We start from the raw sequence: 9,477 nt of genomic DNA, 5'->3' as shown, positions 1-9,477 counted from the left end.
TCGATTCTCACAGATGAAAAGAGAGTTTTGGTGCCCTCGGTAGATTTTACAGGCCTTAAGCACCGAGTGGGGGGACGGGCCAGCAGTCAGGGAGCCAGCGACAGCCCCCAGCTTCAGGGTGATGCCACCCCGCACTCAAATGAGGAGCCCCTTTTATCCCTCGCTCCTGGGCACAGGCATCTGTATCTCTGTATATATGTGCCCGTGCTCACCAGGCCCAGGCGCCCACGCACCTCAGCTCCGGGCGTCCCAGCCTGGGAGGAAGGCAAGACCACAGAGGCAGCAGTGGGAGGCAGGAAAAAAGCCTAATTTAACTCCATTCTCCCTACAAATGGTCAAAAATAATACTAGACATTTACCCAGCGGAGACCCTGATAAAGCAAAAGACACACGAAGTCGTGGACATCAGCAAACACAGTGCGGAAGCGGAGGGAGAGGGGTGGGGGAGACTCCAGGGCGGGGGTGGGGAGACTTGTCAATTTAGAAAGGGAAATGAAAGCTTGTGTTCACCCGCCGGACCCCGCAGCACCCTCCCCGTGTGCCCCCATCCCACCCCCAGGCAGGCCACGGGGCTGAGTACAGCCCCCAGGCATGCAGGGGACAGAGCTGCCGACGAGTGCTCACCCATCTCTGGGTGCTGGAGCAAAGGGCTGGACGGTGGACGGTGTGTCCCAGGAGGAAGCATCCCAGGTTCCAGGGACCCACTCAGGGGTACCGGCTGGGAGGCCCCCCAGACCCATCGACAGTGGCAGGACCCCAGTGCTAACCTGCCTGGCAGTCTCGCAACCCACAAGCCAGCTCAGCTGCCTCCACACACCCGCGGCCTGTGCTCTGAGAACAGTGTCGTGCACGGGATCTGGGGCCACGCCCAGTCAAAAGGAAAGAGAGGCCGAGAGCTGAAAGCTGGCCCCCACTGGACACTCGGGTTCCAGCTCTGCTGCGGGGAGCACATTCCTGACCAGCCCTGAGGAGTCCACGTCTAGGCCGGAGGGGGCTGCGGGGCTCAGAGCTGAGGGTCACCGATGGTCACCGACGTGGCGAGTCCCGGCTATGGACGGGAAGGGGAGAAGCTTAACCAAAGAAAGTATATTCAGAAAGTGGAAATTTTACCAGAAACTTGGAATCTATGAAAAATAAGAAATCTAAATCGTAGAGTTGAAAACTGCTTTCACAGGAACAGTAATAAGGCTGGCAGTGGACTTTGCAACAGGTGACGGAGGACAGTGTAGGGCCTGAGATGAGAGAGCTGCCCTAACGCTATGAGCAGCTCCTGTCCTCGCCAGACATCCGAGCGGGAGAGGAAAGCTCGTCCCCACAGACGTGTGTGCCCAGATGTTCCCAGCAGCACTGCAAGCGCCAGGGAGAGGACGCCCCGGGGCCCACTGGCAGCTGATGAGAAAACGGGCATGTCCACAGGTGGAATATTACTAAGCCATAAAAAGTACCGCTTCGTGCGGTTCTGTGTGGAGGGACCTCAAAAATATGTTCATAAAAAGCAGCCAGTTGCAAAAGAGCCCACTGTGTTATCCCGTTTCTACAAAAGGTCCCAAAAGAGGGGAGAGAGAGCAGGTCAGCAGCGGCTGTGCGCCGGCGCAGGAGGGAGCACCGCACGGGCGGGAGGTGGCCTTTTGGGGTGATGAAACCAAATTGATGTCCAATTTGAGTGCAAAGACAGAAAAATTCGTTGACTTTCTGCTTAACGTATGACTGGCATACGAGTCAGGCTGTTTTTTAAGAAGAGCTAAAAGCATTTGCAGACAAAAACAGAGGTGACTGCACACACGAGCCAACGGAGGTGCCCCTGCACTCACACACGCACGTGCACTCACACACATGCAGGGGCACACACGTAGGCACACACGTGCATGCACTCGCACACACGCACACACGCACGCACACAAATACATATGAACAGTTCCCAGACAGCAGCAAAATTACCCCAAACTGGAGAAATGAAATTCCTGAGGCGGCTGAACCCCAGAGGGGGAGCGGGCTGAATCGGGGTGAAGGAAGCTTCACTGCACGAAACAACAATCACGTCACCAGGAGTTTCGGGCGCCGCAGAATGACGCGCTCGCAGCGGGGAGTCGAGATCCCCCGGCGCGCAGAGGCGCAGCTGCAGCGCTCAGTCAGGGCAGAGCCCACGAGCTCGGCGGGATGGCCCGGCTCGGGCCTGAAAGAGAAGAAAGAGCAGCCAGGGAGGAGGCGGGCGAGTGAGCGGGAGGCTCAGAACACCCAAGGGGCCCGCATGAGGAACTGAGGCAGGTAATAGGGCGAAACCCCCAAACCCCCAACTGGGGATCCTGTCACAGCGAGGTGCTCCGTGTCGCGGTTACAAGATGCGGGGAGTCGCGCTGCCTGCGGGAAAACCAGCCGCCCGCGGCTCGCCCTCACTCAGGTCAGAGCCAAGAGGCGGGCAGCGGGTGGGGGACAGGGGCACGGGGAGCTGGCGAGGGCAGACGTCGCAGCCCGGAGGCCAGTCGGGGTGACCCTTCGGTCCCCATTTCCGCGCACCTAATAACATGACAGCCCCAAACAGGCGCCTGCACCGGTGGGAGGGACACGGGTCACGGCTGCGGTCGCAGCTTTTCCCGCCTCCTCCGGAGCGGCGGGGCGGCCGGGGCCGGGGCCGGGACAGCACGGCCGAGACCAGGCACGCAGCGTGGCCACCCTGCGCCCCGAGCCCCAGCGCCGGGCTTGAGTGCGGCGGCCGTCGCCGCGTTTATCCGCCGGGAACAGAAGGCGGCGGGCGCTTCCCGCAGGCGGCCCCAGCCCGGCAGTGAGGAGCCCCCCGGTCCTCGCAGGACGAAGGCCCCACCGGCCTCACAGAACTGACCAGAAAGCGACCCGCGGAAGCACCTGGGAAGCCGGGACGGGCGCCCTCAGAGACCAAAGGCCTCCGCCTGACAGCGGCCAGCAAGCCCCAGCGTAGACACCGCGCTGGGTGGTGAGGCCTGGACGGGGCCCCCAACTCAGAAACGAGGCAGAGGTGGGTCCCATCTATGAGCCCCTGGAGGCCCGGGGCGATGACGTGGAGGGCCGGCTCCCAGGCGGGACAGTCACCCCGGCCGGCCCCTGTGTCCAGCGCCTGCTCTGCTCCGGCCAGAGCTCTGCAGCCCCGACTCCAAACCCACGATGTCTGCGCTCAGAAGCTCGGGGTCCCCAGGGCCTCATACGCTGACCACACTCCCGGCTGCTGGGAGGCTCCAGGCGTGGCTGCAGGGGCGGCCGTGCGCTGCCCGGCTGGTGGCCACGCGGGAGGCGGCCGTGCCCAAGGCGCCCTCCCCCGACCCTCCCCCCAGAAACCCCCGGAAGCCCCTTCCCGGCAGCTCTCCCCGCGCAGCCCCGGTGCCCTCCACTGGCGCTGCCCCTGCAGCCAAGGGCCTCTCCACCGCCAGCGGCAGACGCCGGGCCCTGCCCGCCACCAGGCTGCTGGGCAGGGCAGGCTGGCATCTGGGGGAGTCGTGACAAGTGGGGTCCAGGCTCCCCTCAGGAGGGTCCCGCCTCTGCGGACGTCCCAGCCCGGGCTCGTCCCCCAGAGGGACGGGAAGGCCGGGAGGACGGTCAGTGGGTCCCGCGACCAGCAAGGGCCTGTGGACAAGCAGGCGGGGCCCGCGCTGGGCCGGGGTCCTCAGGCTGGCGGGCGCTCCTCCTGCCACCTGCACTCGGCCACGGCGTCTGCGGGCCCCGGCCACGAGGCAGGCGTGGGGGCGGCGGCAGCGGCGGCTGGGGCAAAGGGCAGCCTGCACCCCACCTGTGCCGCTTAGCCAGCCACGGCCCGAACCCTGTGGGGTCTCCCCGGCACGGCGCGGCCGGGCGCTCAGCAGGAAGGGGGCTCGGCCCCGCCGCGGGGAGAGGAGCTGCCCGGAGTCCCCTGCTCCCGGCGCTGCTCCCGGCGCTGCCCCCGGCGCTGCCCAGCGTCCACGGTGGGAGGGGCGTGTTCTGAGGGGCAGGTGGAGCGAGGGGGCGACCACCAAGGACCCGCGTCCCGCCGTCCCAGCCCGACCGGCTCTATTAGGAGACCATGTTTTATTAATCCTGGATATTAAAGTTTAATGCTGTGATTACAGGGAAATGGGCTGCACCGCCGAGGAGCAATGGAGGACCCCCAGAGAGCCCGCGGGGGGCGACATCCGTCAGGGCCGAGCAGGCGGCGCCGTCCATCACGCCGCGGCCCCGCCCCGCACAGCCTTGCCCCGGCTGCCGGGTCACTCCCGCGGGTCCACGTCCAGCCTGGGGCCAGGCCCAGCCGCTCGTGCCCCGCAGCCGCTGAGATGGGGGCCCGCCTGGCCTCCCCACCTGGACGGAGCCGCTCGGGCGCCGGGGCTGCAGAGTCCAGGAGGCGGCGGGCCCTGCTGACCACCACACCCAGGCGGAGGAACCGGGGTGCAGGGCCGTGGCCAGGCTTCATGGCCAGGAGGCAGCTCACTCAGCTGGGATCACCCCGGCACAGCCCTGGGGGCTTCCCGGGGCGCGGGCGGCGTGAAAAGCAGGAGCGTGGAGCCAGATCATCAGGGAGGCGGCCCACGGGGAGCAGGCCCGGCCGTCCCCAGCGCTGACCGCTTGACCCCAGCAGCAGGGCAGGAGCAGGCCCCCGGGAGACCCCAGCCCTCCTGGCAGGCAGGGGAGGGCCAGGGAGATGGATCCCCGGGGGGAGCCAAGATGGGGACTCACCGGGCCCAGGGGCGGGGAGTCAGACCCAGAGGCTGTCCCCCGAGGGGGCAGCTCAGAACCCAAACAGAATCGGGGCACAGCCAGAAACGCCCCAGGGCACCGGTGGCACCCCCATGTGCCTGGTGTCCCTGCAGCCCCCAGAGGGACGGCCGCCTGGAATAGCCCCTCAGCGGGAGGCAGCTGGCTGAGCCTGTCCTGGGGCCGCAGCTCTGCAGCCGGACACGGGCCCTGCCCCCCAGGCCCACGGAGAGACGGGTGTGGGGCTCAGCCCAGAGCTGGGGCGCCACAGGCCAGGGGCCCTGCTTCTCCCTGCAGACCCCGCGTGCCCCCAGAATCTGTCCTGCCCCTCACAGATGCCTCCCGGAGGACGCGCAGCCCCCGGCGCCTCTGCCCGCACCCCGGCCGGCCTGCCCAAGCAGCAGCGCAGGGACGAGGGCCTGGCCGCTGCGGCCCGCTCCCCTCGCCGCCGGAGACGCTGACCGGGTGGTCGCCAGAAGGCAGCCCGCCCTGAGCCTCCGCGGCCACCGGCAGGTGATTTCAGTTCAAATTAATGAAAATAAACAGTGAAGCGGCAGCCCAGGGGGTCCTGGGCTGCTCAGCAGCCGCCGAGGCCGGTGCCCGTGCAGGGGCAGATGCGGGCGCCCGCCCGGCGGGCCACTCCAGGGCGGGGCTGGGGCCTGCACCACCTGGGCAGGCTGGGCAGCGGCTGCCCATCCCCCAGGGCCCTGCACACAGTAGGCCTCAACGAGTGTCCTTGTTTGCGACTGGCACAGCACGTGAGTAGAGGTGAGGGGCCGGTCAGGGAGGGCTTCCTGGAGGAAGTGGCGTGTCAGGCGGCGAGCGGGCGAGCCAGCGGGCAGGATGGCGGAGGGCCGGGTCGGAGACCAGCACTGAGCTCGCGGCGGGGCCCCAGGTCCAGGGCCGCCGGCCAAGGGGCACACGGAGCCGAGCGCCCTCCGCACGCCCCGCTCCTCCCGCAAAGCCTCCGGGAGGCTGGAGGCGGAAACCCCCGCTGGGGGGCCGGGGCCGGGGCTGGGGGCGGCTCCCTGCAGGTCCGGTGGTCCAGCCGCTCCTCCGGCCCCGGCCCGGCCCGAGAGCCCCGCCAGCCCGACTCCCGGTCTCACCTGAACCCGGTGACCGTGCCTGCAGCGGGAAGGAGCACACAGTGCGCGGCAGAAAGTCCCTGCCTGGTGTTGTGTTTTTTATTTAATTTTCCAACGAGCACGCTCTTTTATCATCCCAAACCGTGAAAGTAAATTAAGAAGAAATGGGTTCCTTTCAATTAGGCGCCGCGTTGCTTTGAGTAACTGCCTATAATTCTATTTAATGAAAAAATAAAATCATTATTCCACGTCCCCTGCCCTGTCACAGGCCCACAGACGGGCTCCATTAGCGTGCACCGTAGATTTATTTAATTAGAAAAATATTTTGTTTTCTCTGATTCTTTGGGAAAAGGGAAAAAAAACCTCCAGGCACAAAATTAATCAAATCTGTTACCTGGTTAATGCCCCGCGCGGGCACCTCGCCACCCGCGCCGGTTCCGCCCTGATTTCCACCACGTTGGACGCGCGCCCGAGCGCTGCCCGCCTCCCTGGCTGCGTCTGCCGCCTCGGATGCCAAGGCCGGGCGGCCGGGAGGGGGACCCCGTGGCGGGCGGGAGGGGCGCGGGCCGGGCGGGCCGGGAGGGGCACACGTGCTGCTCGTTACCGCGGCCGCGGGCGGCTGGGCCCGACACTCCCGCCCTCCGGAAGGGGTCCCGGGACCCGCCGCAGCCTCGGTGCCCCCACCGGCCCCTGGGGCGTGTGCTTGAGGCCGTGGGGCTCCCTGAGACAGGCCCCGTGGGCCTGGGGGAGCCGCTGGGGGCCCGGCTGGGGTGCTGACATGATTCGGGTTCATCGTGGGGTGCCGGCGGATGGAGCTGGCTCCTCCTGCCCTCCTGGCCTGGGCGCGGGGCACCCGGTGACGCGGAGGACGGCCGCAGCTGGGCAGGACGGCCAGGAGAGGCAGGAGGTGACGGCCCGGCCACCGTTTCCCTCTCAGGCCCCACGGGGAGCTCTCGGCAGGAGCCGGGCCCTCGGGTGGAGGCTGGAGCCCCCCACCCACCGCGGGGGGCAGGGGCTGGGAGCCGCTCCGAGGAGCCTGGGGCGGCGGGACCGGCCGGCGCTCGGCCCCGCTCGGGGCCATGCGGTGCCCCTTCAGGACGCGCCTGTGCCAACACCAGCGGCCACGCGACCCCTGTGGACGACACCAGGTCCCGCGGCGGCTGTTCGGCACCCCGTGAGCCGGCCCCCGAGCCCCTGCCCCTGCGGGACGCTGGGGCCGGCTCCCACGCTCGACCCATGGCCGCAGCCTGCCGAGGCCACTCCCAAGGCCCCCCAAACCCCAGGTCCTGCTAGAGACAGGAAGTGGGAGGTCAGTGGTTTCTGGTCTGAGGTCAGGCCAGGTGCCGGTCTCTCCGGCCAGCCTGGACACAGGGCAGGACAGGAGAACCGCTGTCCCCAGCACAGCACTGAGTCTCTGGGCGCTGGCTGGCCCCCGCCGCCCCCACCAGAGGCCCTGACTGCTGCCCCAGGTTCAAACGGTCCTGCCAGAGGAGGGGTGTGGGGCGCAGGACAGGAAACTGTGGCTATGCCTCAGCCTTGGGGACCCCAAACCTGCGTGCACCCCAGGCCTCCAGCAGCTCAAGGGCAGGCCCTGACCATTGCCCTCTGCAGGGCTCAGGTCTCCCCAGCTGACCTAAGGGGGCGTCCACGCCAGCATAAGGCCATGAGCACTGCGGGCGGCCAGGTTGCCAGGCGACCTCCCTGCTGGTCTCCACAGTCCACAGGCCAGGCTGGGCCGGGCCAGCCCCACGGGTGTGTAGGGGGTGGTGGGAGGGGGCAGCAGAGGCACCGCAAAGCTGCAAAGCTGGAACCAGCCCGGGGCATGTGCTCACTAGTCCATGCACATGGCACACGCAGCACACACGGGCACACATGTGCGCGCACGGCCCCTGCCCAGGCTCAGCAGAGACCGCAGGAGAGCACCCCCGCCCGCGGCCATTGGAGGGGGCCTGTAGGGACAGCTGCCCGCCTTGCCCCTGCTGTGGCCTCGGGAAACCTGCAGAGCCTTCCCGTCTGGCACCTGGGCAGGCACCCTGCCCACCCGGGCTCCCCTGGTGCCCACGGCCCTGACCCTGCAGCTGGGAGGGCGGCCTGCGCACACCTCGGGAGGAACGGCCAGCCCACGGGGCCTGGGCCTCGCCTGCTCGGACCACACGCACATCCCCCAGGGACCAGAGGGCGCCCCTCCCGGGAGACCCGGGGCACGCAGCAGCCTGGTGGGAGTGGGCGCAGGCGAGGGGGGTGGGCAGCCCAGCGGCCTGGACCTCACAGGCCCCTGCACCCCCCAGACGCTCTCCCAGAGCAGACCGTGGCGGGCCCAGGGCCTCCTGACCCCGGCCCAGGCAGCCACCCTGTGTGTCCCAGGGTAGCCCCGAGTCCAAGGCCGCCTCGGGCAGCAGGGACACGCGCTCCGCCCACTAGCACCACCAGAAACCCGGGCACGTCCAGGGAGGCGGCAGCCCGGCCCCAGGGGTCAGGGCCTGCTCTCCCGCCGCCGCCGCCCGGCAGCTCCCTGCGTGGTCCCAAGCACCGTGTCCGCGTGTAGTCAGCTCGGCGGCGGCCCCCAGCGATGCCTGGGCACCAAGCCTGGCACCTGCGACGTGTCGCCTCACCTGCCGCTAGTCAGGGGGCTCCAGAGAGGGGGCGCTGGACAGATGGACAGAGTGCACCCCGGGGACAAGGGACGTCGCTGTCACAGACGCGCCCGCAGGACACCCACACGGAGACAGCGGCTCCCCCAGCCTGCACCCCCAGGCCACCGCCTGAGCGAGCCCCTGCCTGCCGCCTGGGGTCCCAGCCCCAGCGCCCCGGCCCGGCCCGGCATGGACACGGCCCACCCCTGACACGCCCACCCCGGAGGACTTGGCCCACCCCAGAGGACACCGGGCACCAGCGCAGCCCAGCCCAGCCCTGCGCCTCCCCGGCACCGGTGAGTGGGGCCGCTGTGTGGAGCCGGAGCGCCCTCTGCTGGCGGCCACGCACAATGGCCACGGGGGGAGGCCCCGGCCACCGGGTCCGCCGGCCCCTGGAGCAGCGGGCGCTGGGCTGCCGGGAGCCAGGAGGGCAGAGCCCCCAGACCCGCGGCCTGCAGGAGTCTTGCCAGCCTGGCTGGTGCAGCCCGTGAGCTGCCCGCCCTGAGGGCGTGCGGGAGGCCCGGGCCCTGCCGTGGTGCTTGTGACGGGCTGGGGAGACCCCGGCAGGAGGCAGGTCTGAGCCAGTGTCCCTCGCCTGGTTCTGAGCCACGAGGGCCTCAAGCTTCTGGGCACCGAAGGGCTGGGGTCTCTGCTGTGCTGGCCAACAGGAGGCCCGGCACCGAACCCCACTCCCAGAAGCCTGCCTCCCAGCCGGGCCCGGGCCAGCCGTTCTGAGAGCCGCGGCCTGGAGCACGGGCCGGGCAGCCGCCCGCTGCAGTTAAAATCCAAATCTTCTTTACTTCGTGAGTCAGAATCAGCGACTCAAGGACTCGGTTTACACAAAAAGCCAAACCCGCACGGAGCCCCCCAAGTCCAGGAGCCAGGGCTCGCCGCGCACCCAGGCCCAGCTCCAGGCCAAAGCGCCTCCTGTGGCCTCAGCGTCTGGTCCGGAGACGCCGCCCCTCCTCGCAGGGGTGTCACCTGCCTCCCCAGAGCTGGCATCCACCCCACAGCCACGGCCCCAGGCGCCTGCGGGACGCCCGGGAACAGGCTCGGCCGGCCCGCTG

The sequence above is a fragment of the Talpa europaea genome, assembly GCF_964194135.1.
Source record: "Talpa europaea genome assembly, chromosome: 9".
Classification (NCBI taxonomy): Eukaryota; Metazoa; Chordata; class Mammalia; order Eulipotyphla; family Talpidae; genus Talpa; species Talpa europaea.
This window is presented reverse-complemented; position numbering follows the sequence as displayed.